Raw genomic sequence first — 15,943 nt, forward strand, 5'->3', positions numbered from 1 at the left:
CCATGCACCCACCTTATAGTAGTTCCATCTAGGTTGTATTTCCCTAGTTTGTTTATGATAAGTTCATACAACACAGTATCAAAAGCTTTACTAAAGTCAACATATGCCACATCTACCACTTCCCCCATCCCAAGGCTTGTTACCCTGTCGAAGAAAGCTATTTTTTACATGATTTATTTCAGTTACATATTAACTGATAATATTTAACAGTATCTTTTAAAGAAACTATTCACATGCCAAAATCTAGCAAACAAAAGGCAATCATTCTGAGAGAAATGATTCCCTGGGTTAGAATGAATGATGCTGTTTTATGATGAAATATGCGTTTCTTGATTCTTGATAAGAGTAATTGACTAAATCCTCAGCTAGTGTAAGTCAATGTAGCTTGAAATCAAAGGATCTACACCAATTTACACCAGATGAAGATTCAGCCTATCGTATTTATGATAATTACGTGAGCAGTGTAACATTTATGATGTTATTAACTATTAATTTCCTGGTTTTTAAATTCTTGGATTTTGTACATGATGACAATATGTAAATGCATTGTTGTCACTTAGCACCGTTAATATTTTAAAAATATTTTAAAGAAAAATTTTGCAATGAATATGAGGGGAAATATGGAAGAATATATCATTATCTCCCTTCAACCTGAAAACCAGATTTGTTACAAATAATCTAATTTATGGTTTTGGAAGCTAATATGTATGGGTTCTGGAAGGATGATTTTCTTTGTATTGTTTTCAACTTTCCTCTTAGTAATTTCTAAAATTTGTGGGTTGGTTGGTTTTTAATATAGTGAAAGCATCAAAATACATGACCCCTAAACAACTCTAGATCCTGACCTGAGGAATCAATACGTCATGAACCTATGGTATAGCAATAGCCATTTCAAGCTTCTAGTTCCTCATTTCAAGGGATGTCATTCATTTTAGTACCAAAGATCTATATACACTTAACACAAATTTTATTGTTGAAAATTATTTATATGAGAAACTATGAATCATGAAACTAAGGTGTCAAACTATCTGAAGTGGCTCAGGAGCATGAGTGCCAACCTCAGGGCAGACTATTAAGAAGCAGGGCACATACCCCAAATTGGTTGTGAGTTCTAAGATTTCACCAAGCAAGTTTCAAGTTTGAACTCCTTATGCAATACAACAGCCTTAACATGGAGTTCAAGACAGTCCTCTTGGGTACTCTAACCCATCTTGCCACCCAGGTAAACTTATCTTTGTGATTGATAGTCCATTACACCGAAAAATTACAGCAATATTCTGGTTACTCCCAGTCCCAAAGCACCGGTCACTTACCCCAGGTCAATTACACCTCAGACCCATGCTAAAGACAACATTTGTAACCAATTCTATAATAAATTTGTAACTAATAATTTATTAACTAAGAAAAAGAAATGAGAGTTATTTACAAGGTTAAAGCAAGTAAACATACACACAGAAATGAGTTACAGTCTTAGTTTCCAAAAGGTGGTAGGAGCTTCTATAACAAGCAAGCTCTATATGTCTTTTAGGGCTAACCCAGGCTAAGCAGCTGAGGATCCCTTGCTTATGATTAGAAATCTTGCCCTCCCAAAGTCCAAGCAGCACAGAGATGCAGTTTCTTCCTATCAGAGATTTTTGTTCCCCTTTCCCAGAGTTCAAGCAGATGGGATGAGTCCTCATTCATGTCTCCTCTTCACGGGTGTGTTTGTCCTCTGATATTCTACAATGGTTTCTTTGGTGTCTACAGGCCTTCTTTTGCTTGACAGGAGATAACACCTTCTGTGTCAAACTAGTATTTTTCCTTTGGTAATGCTTCTCTCCTGACTGTAGGGGTTCACAGATTAAGAGCAAACACTTAAATATTACCTTCTAATATGGGATATAGATGTTATAAGTGAGATTAATCTGCGCAGCAATTTACAAGCATTTTGTACAATTTAAACACTAAACACATTTTTATAATTATAATAGCTCTTTTGATAATACTAACACACAGGTGAGCCAGATGGGTACCCAGCTATGCATTTTTCAGTGTTCATTTGAGGTGAGGGGCTTTGTCATGAGCTGGCATCTGATCTGCTAGCATCACATATGCATGAAGTGAGCTGTAGTTCACGAAAGCTTATGCTCAGATAAATTGGTTAGTCTCTAAGGTGCCACAAGTACTCCTTTTCTTTTTGCGAATACAGACTAACACGGCTGCTACTCTGAAACCTGACATATGGACATGTGGCCTGCTTTTGAGTTATCTACACTAAAGGAACTGTGTTCCCTCTAAGGTGCATGCCTACGTGGCTGCACATGAGGCCATCAAGGGTTGTGCACAAGCCATGGAGCCACGCTCACAAAAGAGCATGGAGAATGTGGAGGGTGGGTATAGTAGGGTGAGGTGATTGGGGTTTGGGGGAGCTTGGGGCATGCAGGGCTGTGGGGAGAGAGATGCCTCTCTCCCCTGGCCCCAGCTCTGGCAGGGACTGCAGAAGGGACGGGAAGGTTGCCTCTAATGGCTAATGTAGTGCCAATCTTTAAAAAAGGGAAGAAGGAGGATCCTGGGAACTACAGGCCAGTCAGCCTCACCTCAGTCCCCGGAAAAATCATGGAGCAGGTCCTCAAGGAATCAATCCTGAAGCACCTACACGAGAGGAAAGTGACCAGGAACAGTCAGCATGGATTCACCAAGGGTAGGTCATACCTGACTAATCTAATCACCTTCTATGATGAGATTACTGGTTCTGTGGATGAAGGGAAAGCAGTGGATGTATTGTTTCTTGACTTTAGCAAAGCTTTTGACACGGTCTCCCACAGTATTCTTGTCAGCAAGTTAAAGAAGTATGGGCTGGATGAATGCACTATAAGGTGGGTAGAAAGTTGGCTAGATTGTCGGGCTCAACGGGTAGTGATCAATGGCTCCATGTCTAGTTGGCAGCCGGTGTCAAGTGGAGTGCCCCAGGGGTCGGTCCTGGGGCCGGTTTTGTTCAATATCTTCATAAATGATCTGGAGGATGGTGTGGATTGCACTCTCAGCAAATTTGCGGATGATACCAAACTGGGAGGAGTGGTAGATACGCTGGAGGGCAGGGATAGGATACAGAGGGACCTAGACAAATTGGAGGATTGGGCCAAAAGAAATCTGATGAGGTTCAGTAAGGATAAGTGCAGGGTCCTGCACTTAGGACGGAAGAACCCAATGCACAGCTACAGACTAGGGACCGAATGGCTAGGCAGCAGTTCTGCGGAAAAGGACCTAGGGGTTACAGTGGACGAGAAGCTGGATATGAGTCAGCAGTGTGCCCTTGTTGCCAAGAAGGCCAATGGCATTTTGGGATGTATAAGTAGGGGCATAGCGAGCAGATCGAGGGACGTGATCGTTCCCCTCTATTCGACATTGGTGAGGCCTCATCTGGAGTACTGTGTCCAGTTTTGGGCCCCACACTACAAGAAGGATGTGGATAAATTGGAGAGAGTCTAGTGAAAGGCAACAAAAATGATTAGGGGTCTGGAACACATGACTTATGAGGAGAGGCTGAGGGAACTGGGATTGTTTAGTCTGCAGAAGAGAAGAATGAGGGGGGATTTGATAGCTGCTTTCAACCACCTGAGAGGTGGTTCCAGAGAGGATGGTTCTAGACTATTCTCAGTGGTAGAAGAGGACAAAACAAGGAGTAATGGTCTCAAGTTGCAGTGGGGGAGGTTTAGGTTGGATATTAGGAAAAACTTTTTCACTAGGAGGGTGGTGAAACACTGGAATGCGTTACCTAGGGAGGTGGTAGAATCTCCTTCCTTAGAAGTTTTTAAGGTCAGGCTTGACAAAGCCTTGGCTGGGATGATTTGATTGGGGATTGGTCCTGCTTTGAGCAGGGGGTTGGACTAGATGACCTCCTGAGGTCCCTTCCAACCCTGATATTCTATGATTCTATGATTCTCTCTCCCCCAGCCCCGGGGCCTGCGGTGGGGACGGGAGAGATGCCTCTCTCCCCCTGCCCCAGCTTCGGCCAGAGCTGCAGCGGGGATGGGAGAGACACCTCTCTCCCAGCCTCGGGGCCACAGAGGGGAGAGATGTATGTTTCTCTCTCTCTCTCTCTCTCTCTCTCTCTCTCTCTCTCTCTCATACACACACACTCCATCTCAGGGTCTCACACACATTCACATGCGGTCTTTCACATTCACCTCCCAACACATACTTGTATTATTGTTGTTGATACTCCTTGATACTTTTCTGTAATTTTATTCTTTGAAAGTGTTACTTTATTATTTTGATTGGTCAATGAATTTCATAATTTTTATTTCTCTCTTACGCTTAAATTTAATTCTTTGAGTAGTGAGTTCTAAAATGTCTAACCTGTCCTGGATAGAGTAATTATCCCTATGGTAACTTTTTAAAAATATATATTATATCTAGGATTTTTGTTTCTAGTGGTAGTGCACATCAGCATTACCTCAATATTGGTGCACATAACAAAATTCATTCCACACATCGGTAGAAAAAATTAGAGGGAACATTGCAAAGGAACCAAATCCCACAGCATTAAAAATTTTCTGTGTGAATCATTTTTTGTGTCCATTATTTTTGTTTATTGCCACATATGGCTCACATTTGAGCCTTGGCAGATTGAGAGGTCTGAGCCACTCTCATGCAGTGATGGCACTGAAGAAACTTCCAGAGTCAGGACCTGGGGTTGCTTGGTTAAGCAAGACAAAGATACAAAATAACCCATGGAAAACCTCCCATTTTAGAGCCAGATTGTGACTTTAGGCAAGTCCTGAGCAATGTTCGCTGCACTACCCCAGGAGGCAGGCACCCTCTGATGCACAGTTCCCTCCCTGCTTCTTCCTTGCTCCAGGGGACAGGGGGCTAATGAGGGTAATAATTTGAAGATGGCATCCACCAGTAACAAATACAATAGCCCTTGTGCTGATTTAAATGAGCTGACCACTGCATTGGGAGAGTAAAACCAAGCCTTCACCTTCTCTGGAGTCAGGAAGAGTATTGGGCACAAATTTTCTATTGGCTTCTTTGAACACAGACCCAATGTCTAGGTAGCGTGTGCTGGACCATTAGGGGGATCCTTACCCCCTTTCCCCTCCTCTGCAGATATATATTCCCAATCACAATTTAGTGCTAATTCAACAAGAGTTTTGTCAGATAAAAGAGTGCAAGATTGGGTCCTTGTCACTTGCATTTTAAAAACCACTTTCAGAATGAACAAAATGGGAAAGAAAATGAAAAAAGAAAAAGTTTAAAGAAGGGGGAGAAGTTTCCTATCAACAAAAATTAGAATATGTAAAAAAACTCTCTTTATTGTAAAACATAAAGGGTTTTGCTCTCCTTTTGATATGCAAATCACACTCCCATAAAGGTCAGTGAGAGTTAAGGCCATTGACAGCAGGCACCAACACCAGCTTTCAGACTTTTGGCTGTTCTGAGTCAACAAGAAATTGTGCATTCCTCAGAGCAGCTGCACTAACAGACACAATGAAGTGTTATTAAATCTTTTGCTGCCTTTTCTTTGTATGAGACAAGATGCTGACCACTTCTTGTCCTTAAAGAGACAGTAGCAGTTTGACATGGCCCCAAATGTAGATTTTTATAAGTAGTATTTTTTTCACTCTCTCATAACTTAATGACTGCTGAAAGGATTTAACCCCCATAACCTCCCTGCCACCAAAGAAACAAACAAACAAACAAAAAAAACCCCTCCCCCCACTTTAGACAAAAGGCTAGCATGGAAAAATTCAGTCCAAAAGATGAAAACATAGGATAACAGTATGTAGCAATGTGGATAATTGTAGTGGAAACAATCTTACAACCTTATATCAAGGTTGATTTATAGCAGTGCTGTAAGAATAGCAGAGGGAGACAGAAATAGCTTGGCATAAACAAAAGAATATACATGTTTTCAATTGAGAATCAATGAATCATAGAGATCCAGGGAAGTAATTTCAGATTAAAAGGGTTGAAGAGAGAATTGCAACAAAAGTGATGAGATGGTGCAGAGGCTGTGGAAAGAGGAGAGTGGTAGATGAGAAGAAGGAGCTAAGTAACAGAGATCTGACTTCAATAGAATTACACTGGCATAAAACAAGTGTAACACTCAAATAGATATTCAGGCCCAAGAACTGTCATGTTGGTTGGAGTGAATCCCTGCAGTGTTTTAAAACCAAGAGGATAATTTGAACTGGATTATCAAATGAACAAACAGACAGGGAAGGGGCTTGAGAATAAGAGCAAGGTGGCTGCACTCTCATTTACAGTAAGGGCACGGTTACAATAGAGATTTTACAGTGGCACAGCTGCACCAATAATATGTAGCCACTCTAAGCCAATGGGAGAGAGCTCTCCTGTTAGCTTAACTACTCCAGCTCTCCCGCCGACATAACAACGTTGACACCAATGCTTATGATGGTGTAATTTATGTCTCTCAGAGGGACGGTTTATTTACATCCCTGAGCAACATAAGTTATGCCAACTTAAGCTGTAGTGTAGACAAAGAACTGGTCTACTCTACGAGGGGGGGGAAGGGGTTCGATCTAAGTTATGCAATTTCAGCTACCTGAATAACGTTGCTGAAGTCGACGTACTTAGATCTACTTACTGCATTGTCTTCATTTGCCTTGTGCTTCTCGTTGAGATGGAGTACCGGTGTCAACGCTAGAGCGATTGGCGGTTGATTTATCCCACCTATTCTAGTCACGATAAATTGACCCCCACTGTATCGATCACTGCCTGTTGATCTGGCTGGTAGTGTAGACAAGCCCATAGACTAAAGTTATGTCTGCACTACAAAGTTACATAAATTTAAATGATGTTGATGATCATCCACTGTGTAATTAAATCACTTTTGCACATCCACACAATGCTCCTTGTGATGGTAGAGTGCATCCACAGCTGGTGCTTTTGTATCAACAGAGAGAGCAGTGTACCATGGGTAGCTATCCCACTGTGCAACTCGCCACCATCTGCTCTGGGAAGGGATTGCAGTGTCTCTTGGGGGTGGGCTCACCATCCCATTATGCGGTTTTCTCCATCACATCATTCTATAGGCTTCTGACTATGTTTTGGACCACTTTTTAACAGCCCCTGTAAACTGTATGCCTGCCATCTTTATCTGAAAGCATGGATCCTGCACTGCTTGCCAGTCTTGTGATAAGCGTTATGAACACAACACAGCTAATCCTGCAGGATTTCACTAGCTGTGAATATGATAATGACACCATGCAAAGAAACAACTCAAGATAGCTGCACAGGGTGGACCACTGGTACTGGGCTCAGGAAACAAGCACTGAGTGATGCAGGTCTGGGATGATGAGCAATTGCTGCAGAACTTTTGGATTGCAAAGTCACCTTCCTGGAACTGTGTGTGGAGCTCGCCCCTGCAGCACAGCAAAATGAGAACTGCTTTCACAGTGGAGAAGCAAGTGGCAATCACTGTGTGGAAGCTGGCAACTCCAGACTGCTACCAATTAGTTGCAGATCAGTTTGGAGATGGGAGGTCCACCATGGGGTTTTGCAGTGATTCAAGTGTCCAGGGCCATTAATTGACTCCTGCTGAAAAGGACTGTGACTCTGTGCAATTTATGGGAAATAGTGGATGGCTTTGCGGCAATGGGATTCCCTAACTACAGTGGGGCAATAGATGGCACACATATCCACATTTTGGCCCAAGACCACCTTGCAACATAATACATCAACAAAAAGAACTACTTTTCTGTGGTATTGCAAGTGCTGGTGGATCACCAGGGTCATTTCACCAACATCAGCATCAACACGGGGTTGTTACGCACATCTTCAGGAACACTGTCCTGTATAGAAAGCTTTCTTTCTAGACCAGAAGAGTCCAGCTGAGGATGTGGAAATGCCAATTGCCATCCTGGGAGACCCAGCCTACCCCTTGCTCCCATGGCCCATGAAACCTTAGACTGGAAACCTTGACTACAGCAAGGAGCACTTCAACAACAGGCTCAGCAGGTGCAGAATGACTATTGAACATGCCTTTGGCAGATTAAAAGGTCGCTGGTACTGCCTTTTTGGCAGGTTAGATCTCAGTGAGGAAAATATTCTCATGGTGATAGCATCCTGCTGTGCTCTGCATAACATTTGTGAAGCTAAGGGGGAAAAGTTTCCACAGGGGTGGAGCATTGAAGTGGATTGGCTGGTGGCTGCTTTTGAGCAGGCAGATACCAGTGTGAGGAGGTAAGAGGAAGTATTTTGCAAATGTGGAGTGCAGCTCACTAGCACTTATGGAGGTCATGAAGAGAGAATTTCTACAGTCAAGGAAAGAGGATATGGTATGAAGGAATGAACAGGGATTTTAGCAGAGACAGAGTTGAAGCACTTTCATACACAAGGAAATGTAACAGATATGCTAATAATCAGATTTACAAACATGGGAGATATGGAAAGACAAGGGAGAGTCAGAGCTGATGATATATTTATGGGCTCTTGAAATAAACAAAAGGAAGTTGAAAAGGGAGATGGAGTTCTGTTGAAAATTTACCTCTGTACCCAAAGATGCATTTCTGTTTTTAGAAATTAAACTGAAAGAAGTCAAGGTGAAACCACAGGTTTATTGGACAAGACAAGCAAAGAGGCTGACCAGGGAGACACATTAAGGGTAGGATTTTGAAAGGTATTCAGCATTGCCTTAAATCTGCCCTTCTTGAACTCAACTGGAGTGCTACCATTGACATTAATCAATCAGAGCTGGGTTAAGCCAGCACTGAACACTCTGAAAAACCTACTGTTATTGTTCTACACTATACCCATCAATGACTTCTATAACAGTCCTAATCTATATCTCTATAGAGCTCTCTATACAGATATACACATCTCTATAGCTCCATATTGCAAAGTTTGTATTGCACATTGGAATAACTCAGGATGAAAAACTCCATATGGATGTATATGTAGCAATACAGATATATATATAGCAAAGCTAGCAGCAGAGAGCATATACCCCACTGTAATTAATCACTTTCTGGAAAAAACAAAAAACACTGCAGATGTTCTTGCAATAGGGTGACATTTGTTTAAAGAGAAACAGCAGAATATGTGCTCGAAGAGCCATTAAGTATAATCAGACCCTTTAGATTCTAAACCTGAAAAAAATCTCAAAACTGCTAAGATGCATCATACAAAAGTCAATCAGATGACCTCCTGAGGTCCGTTCCAACCCTGATATTCTATGATTCTATGACTCTATGAGTAGTGGACATTCTTCACTGTGCTCCAGAGACCGGTATCTGGAATACAGCCTCCAAGCATCTCCCTAACACTTATTTTTATTGTTTATAATTGCTTACATGGCATCACATTTACAAAGGACATTGGAAGACTTGTTTCCTGCCCACAGGAGATTTTAAAAACAGCTAGAGAAGACAAAAACAATGAAACAATCATTCAGAAAAGAGAGATTATCGGGATATTTTTGAAAAGAGAAGGTATGAAGGATTCTAGGCAGAGAAAACCAGAGGCCGTTTGAAGCATAGGATGCAACATGACAGAAGGCACAAAGCTGAGCATGGGAGAAAGATAAAAGGAGTAAGAAGGTGAGAAAACTGGGTGGGGATAGAGCATGGAGAACATGAAATTAGACTTTTAGCCAATGAAGACACTCAAGGAAAAGGCTTATGTGCTTTGAGAGATGGAAAAGGATTTTGGCAGTGCATATTGGGGAAAAAAGTGGATTTAGGTTTCATTAAATAGGAAGAAGTGATAAGTGAGGAACAAATATGAGAGGAAAACAAAAGTTCATAATGGACACAGGAGGTTGTGAGAACAACTATATTTATCTGAGAGTTCTGGCTGTCTTTGGAGAACTGTGGCAATTTCAGTCCCTTTCCGAGCACTAGCACTATATTGAATGTATCACAGCCCTCTAAAACTGTAATATCAGCAGTAAAACATAATCTAGAGAAGAAAAAATTAAAAGATTGTTGTGGAAAAGTAAAACTATTAATATAGCAATTAATATAAGCGCAGATGATTCTGCTATTGAACTAGAAAGAAGGTGTGATCAGAATTTGGCAATGTTAATAAGCCTTTATAATTTTATAGCTGCTCTCATCTCAGGATCTCAAAATGCTGTACAAAATAATCTCACAACATGTTTCTATTTATTTATGTATGATGTGCCTAGCATAGTGTCCAGTGCTCTGTATAGAATACAGAAATTTAAATACACACAAATAATCAGTCCAATTAACATGCTGTCGAAAAAAAAATAATGTAAGCCATGCCCACTCCACGTGGTGTTCTGTCCTCCTCTTGTGGTGGTTAGGCTACTTAGCTACTGCTATAGCAGGCCCATCAATCTCTAAGTGAGTTGGCTTGTTTAGCTCAGGCATTTGGGGTTCATGTCTTCTCAGTCCCCGGAAAAATCATGGAGCAGGTCCTCAAGGAATCAATCCTGAAGCACTTACACGAGAGGAAAGTGATCAGGAACAATCAGCATGGATTCACCAAGGGAAGGTCATGCCTGACTAATCTAATCGCCTTCTATGATGAGATTACTGATTCTGTGGATGAAGGGAAAGCAGTGGATGTATTGTTTCTTGACTTTAGCAAAGCTTTTGACACGGTCTCCCACAGTATACTTGTCAGCAAGTTAAAGAAGTATGGGCTGGATGAATGTACTATAAGGTGGGTAGAAAGTTGGCTAGATTGTCGGGCTCAACGGGTAGTGATCAATGGCTCCATGTCTAGTTGGCAGCCGGTGTCAAGTGGAGTGCCCCAGGGGTCGGTCCTGGGGCCGGTTTTGTTCAATATCTTCATTAATGATCTGGAGGATGGTGTGGATTGCACTCTCAGCAAATTTGCGGATGATACTAAACTGGGAGGAGTGGTAGATACGCTGGAGGGCAGAGATAGGATACAGAGGGACCTAGACAAATTGGAGGATTGGGCCAAAAGAAATCTGATGAGGTTCAGTAAGGATAAGTGCAGGGTCCTGCACTTAGGACGGAAGAACCCAATGTACAGCTACAGACTAGGGACCGAATGGCTAGGGAGCAGTTCTGCGGAAAAGGACCTAGGGGTTACAGTGGACGAGAAGCTGGATATGAGTCAGCAGTGTGCCCTTGTTGCCAAGAAGGCCAATGGCATTTTGGGATGTATAAGTAGGGGCATAGCGAGCAGATCGAGGGACGTGATCGTTCCCCTCTATTCGACATTGGTGAGGCCTCATCTGGAGTACTGTGTCCAGTTTTGGGCCCCACACTACAAGAAGGTTGTGGATAAATTGGAGAGAGTCCAGCGAAGGGCAACAAAAATGATTAGGGGTCTGGAACACATGACTTATGAGGAGAGGCTGAGGGAACTGGGATTGTTTAGTCTGCAGAAGAGAAGAATGAGGGGGGATTTGATAGCTGCTTTCAACTACCTGAGAGGTGGTTCCAGAGAGGATGGTTCTAGACTATTCTCAGTGGTAGAAGAGGACAGGACAAGGAGTAATGGTCTCAAGTTGCAGTGGGGGAGGTTTAGGTTGGATATTAGGAAAAACTTTTTCACTAGGAGGGTGGTGAAACACTGGAATGCGTTACCTAGGGAGGTGGTAGAATCTCCTTCCTTGGAAGTTTTTAAGGTCAGGCTTGACAAAGCCTTGGCTGGGATGATTTGATTGGGGATTGGTCCTGCTTTGAGCAGGGGGTTGGACTAGATGACCTCCTGAGGTCCCTTCCAACCCTGATATTCTATGATTCTATGATTCTATGATTCAGAAGTCCCATGTTTGATCCCTACTGCCAACAACCCATCCTGGGGTATCAGTATTACAATAACATTATGAAAAACTCACCCATCCAGACAAAGCAAAAAACTTCACTTCCTAAAGTCCTTGGAGAAAGCCTAAGGGCCTTTCAAGGTGCCTGGAAGGTCAAGAGACTTATGATATGTCAGACTCAGTTTCCAGAATCAAAAGCCTTCATTGAGAATGCTTTCCCCCCAGTTGCCTGATATTAAAATCTAGGGACTGTCAGTTCAAGTATCTCAGTTGATAAACTGTCAAAAGTGAGCACTAAGTAACAGTCTCTAAGGGGACAGAATTCTCAGACTTCTGTCCTCTTAGAGACTAACATTCACTAAAACAATAGGCTATGAATGGTGAATTTACCGTGAGTTGAGTCCATGGAGTTACATACAGGTTGGATTTGCTATGTGTCTTTACTGGTCTGTGTGTGATAAGTGAGCAAATACCTGCCAATGGGCAAATAAGAACTCTCGTACAATATCTTTCTCAGAGAGGTGTAGTACCACCAACACAACAAATAAGGTTAGAACCTTGGTTTTATCATCATTTTTACCAGTTCAGATTTAAATGCATTGTCAAAGTTGTGTGTGTAAATTGTCTATGTGCATTATTTCTATATCAAAGTTTGTGCAACAAATCTTGAATGTTACATGTCACAAAATTTACTTTAAAATCTGAAAACACAGAAAAATGTCTAACATCAAGTTCAACACCAAACTCAGTCACAATTTGTTGCACACTTTTCTTTTATATGCTTTTCCATAATTTGTAACCAATGCACTCAAACTAAGATTGACTTGACACAAGTGATAAGGTGACCAGATGTCCTGACTCTTTTAATATCTTGTTCCATGTCCTGATGGTATCTTTTATTATTATTGAAATGGGATCTCGCTGAATCCCTCCTTCCCTTGAATTAATAGGCAATTTAGACAGCCAGCAGCAACTGTGTCTGACATGTAAATCAAATACAGATGGGAGAAGGTAATAAGGTAGAACCACCCATTAGAGAGAATAAAAGGAACTGTGTACACAGGAACAACGTATTTTATATTTAGTGTATGAAGTTGTCTTCTCAAACTATTTTGGGGGCTTTCTACTATAAAACTAAAAGCATGCTTCATGATTGTAAAAATGAATAAATAAAAACTCTCTTACTACATTACCTAGATACTTCTCCCAGTTATTGTTCTGTAGCTTAAAGATTTGAATCTTGCATGCAGATTAATAAACATCAAAGTCTGCTTTGAGGTGACATTTATCCATGAGGGTACCTAGGGTGACCAGATGTCCCGATTTTATAGGGACAGTCCCAATTTTTGCGTCTTTTTCTTATATAGGCTCCTATTACCCCCCCACTGTTCCCTCTAAGCTGCGCGTGTGTGCGTGCGCACACAGAGCCTAACCCTGTGCACACTGTGAAACACCACGTGCACAAAAATTTGCACAGAAGCATAACAGTTTGCACAGAAGAAATTTTTTGTGCACATGGCCTGTCAAAAATTTGCACAGAAGAAATTTTTTGCTCACACGGCCTATCAAAAATTAGAGGGAACTCCCACTCCTGTCCTGATTTTTCACTTTTGCTGTCTGGTCACCATAGGGTAGCCTAGGAGCTTTTGCAAATTCTACTTCAAGTTGCTGTTGTTTTGTTGGTTTTTTTGGCCACCTGAAAGGATTTTGCATGTAGCCTGCCCTCACAGATAATTTTATATATATATGGTCCAAAAACATTTTTTCTTTCCTTGGAAAATTTTGTCCTTTTTGTTTAAAAGAAAGTTTTCAGGTTTTTTTTATTGGTTTTCAATCAAAAAGCTTTTGTGTTTTAGATGAAAAGTTGAATTTTTTAAATGGAAAGGAGATCCTTTTTGTGCAAATTTTTGTCTAAAACGGTTGACAATTTTCTGTTAAAATCTTACTTTTATATTTTTAATAATTGAACAATGTTAGCTAAAGACTTCAATAGTGTAATAAACCAGCAGATGGCACCTAAGTGTGAGCAGCAAAGACCTGGAGGATCAATGGCCTAGAGCAGCAAGAAGCTGGAGGATTCCAGGACATTTGGGAGGAGTTGGAAGGAGTGCTCCAAGAGCCTGTGCATGATGGGCCTTGGTGGAAGGAAGAAGAACTGTGTTGCTATGGGTATAAGTGTCTGTGAGCCTGAGAAAAGGACTGGACACTACTAAACTGGGACTTGTTGTGAACACTTTGGACTCAGACTCACATGTGCTGTGAGGGCCGATGAAGACAGAGGAGCAATGTACCATGCTGAAGGTCCAGAGGTAGAAGTCAGCAGAGAAGCAGCTACCTCATCAGGCTGACACATCTCAGCTCTGTATACACCACTAGTGAGATTAGAGGCCTTGTGTTGGGGAGCTAAAGGTGTTGAGCACCTCTGGAGGAGGGAGAAACAATAGCACAACCCCTTCCATGTTTCACTGTTGTAATTGAATTGCCTTAAGTTTCTTAGCCCCATTCTGGCCCATTGATCTCTCCCCCATCCCTTTGCCTATTATTCATCAATATAAATCGCTACAAAACACCTGCATGTTTTATTCAGTTTTGTGTAAGGAGTTTCCAGACCCACATAAGCAAAGGAGGCAAATGCCTGTCGTGGAGAGGAATAGCTGCAGGCTAGCTACCTTAGCACTTCTACTAGCTCCTGTGTCCAGCACTGGCCAGGGGAGGGAGGGTTTGGCACAAATAAGTGGCAAAAGTGGGATTGTGGGAGTTATTCTGCAAGGGAGACAAGTGAAAAACTGTGGTCCAGGCCATAGGGCAAAAGATAAATTGCTTTGTTAATTGTAGCAATTTTTTTCCAGTTGTTAGATGTTTGAAGGAAAGAAAATGAGTGATGGGGAGGAGAGGTACCACTGGTGGGAGAGTCAGATATGTCACCTCCAAGAAAGGTACCACAGCCCATATTCCATATGGCATCTTATAGTGGAAAGCACCAGGAGTGGAGTGATTGATGCAAGCAGTTTGGAGGTGGGGAAAGGAATTGTGCTGTTGTTTCACTGTTCCACTGTTGTTGAATTCCTTTAAGTTTACTAGCCCCATTCTGGCCCATTGGTCTGTCCCATCCCCTTGCCTAACAAAAGCCCCATTGTGTGTACGTGGGCTTTGTGTCAGGAGTTTCTGGACTCAAGTAAGCAAAGGGAATAGAGAATAGTTCAGGCTCACTATCTTAGCACACAGGGGGATGAGGGTTGGCACAAAAATATCAGCCTAAAGCAAGGGCATCTCTTACTATGTTTTAAGTGTTTTTAGGAGACAAGATGAGAAAAAAAACATGACCTTAATTTCTGTATTCATGTGTCATGAGCAGAGCCGTCCCTTGGGTACGGCAAATCGGGGGCCCCATGCTTTATCATGAGGAGGTGGGTGGGTGGGAGGGGGGAGGGCAAGGAGTAGTCCCCACATGCAGAACCTCCCCCTCCTCACAGTGCCTCCTGCCCGCCAACAGGTCCCGCCGATCAGTGCCTCCCCCTTCCTCTCAGTGCCTACTACCTGCTGAGGATCAGATGTGTTGCAGCATGAGGAGGTGGTGGTGGGGAGGGGGGAGAAGCAAGGGTGCAGCACACTCGGGGAAGGGGGCAGAACTGGGCAGGGAAGAGGTGGGGTGGGGGCAGGAAGAGTTGGGGTGGGAAGAAGCGGGGTGGGGCCTTGGGGGAAGGGGTGGAGTGGGGGTGGAGTCTATAATTACCTAGAAGGGGAATAAATATTTAATAATGGGCCCTTCAAGCTAGCAGAGAAATATATAACATGATCCAATGTCTGAAAGTTGAAGCTAGACAAATTCAGATGGGAAATAAGGTGTAAAATTTTAACAGTGAGAATAATTAACCAGTTTACCAAGGGATGTGGTGGATTCTCTGTCACTGACAAGATTGGATGTTTTTTAAAAAAATAAATGCTCTAGGAATTATTTTCATAGAATCATAGAATATCAGAGTTGGAGGGGACCTCAGGAGGTCATCTAGTCCAACCCCCTGCTCAAAGCAGGACCAACCCCAACTAAATCATCCCAGCCAGGGCTTTGTCAAGCCTGACCTTAAAAACCTCTAAGGAAGAAGATTCCACCACCTCCCTAGGTAACCCATTCCAGTGCTTCACCACCCTCCTAGTGAAAAGTTTTTCTTAATATCTAACCTAAACTTTCCCCACTGCAACTTGAGATCATTACTCCTTGTTCTGTCA

The sequence above is a fragment of the Natator depressus genome, chromosome 2 (assembly GCF_965152275.1).
Source record: "Natator depressus isolate rNatDep1 chromosome 2, rNatDep2.hap1, whole genome shotgun sequence".
NCBI lineage: Eukaryota > Metazoa > Chordata > Testudines > Cheloniidae > Natator > Natator depressus.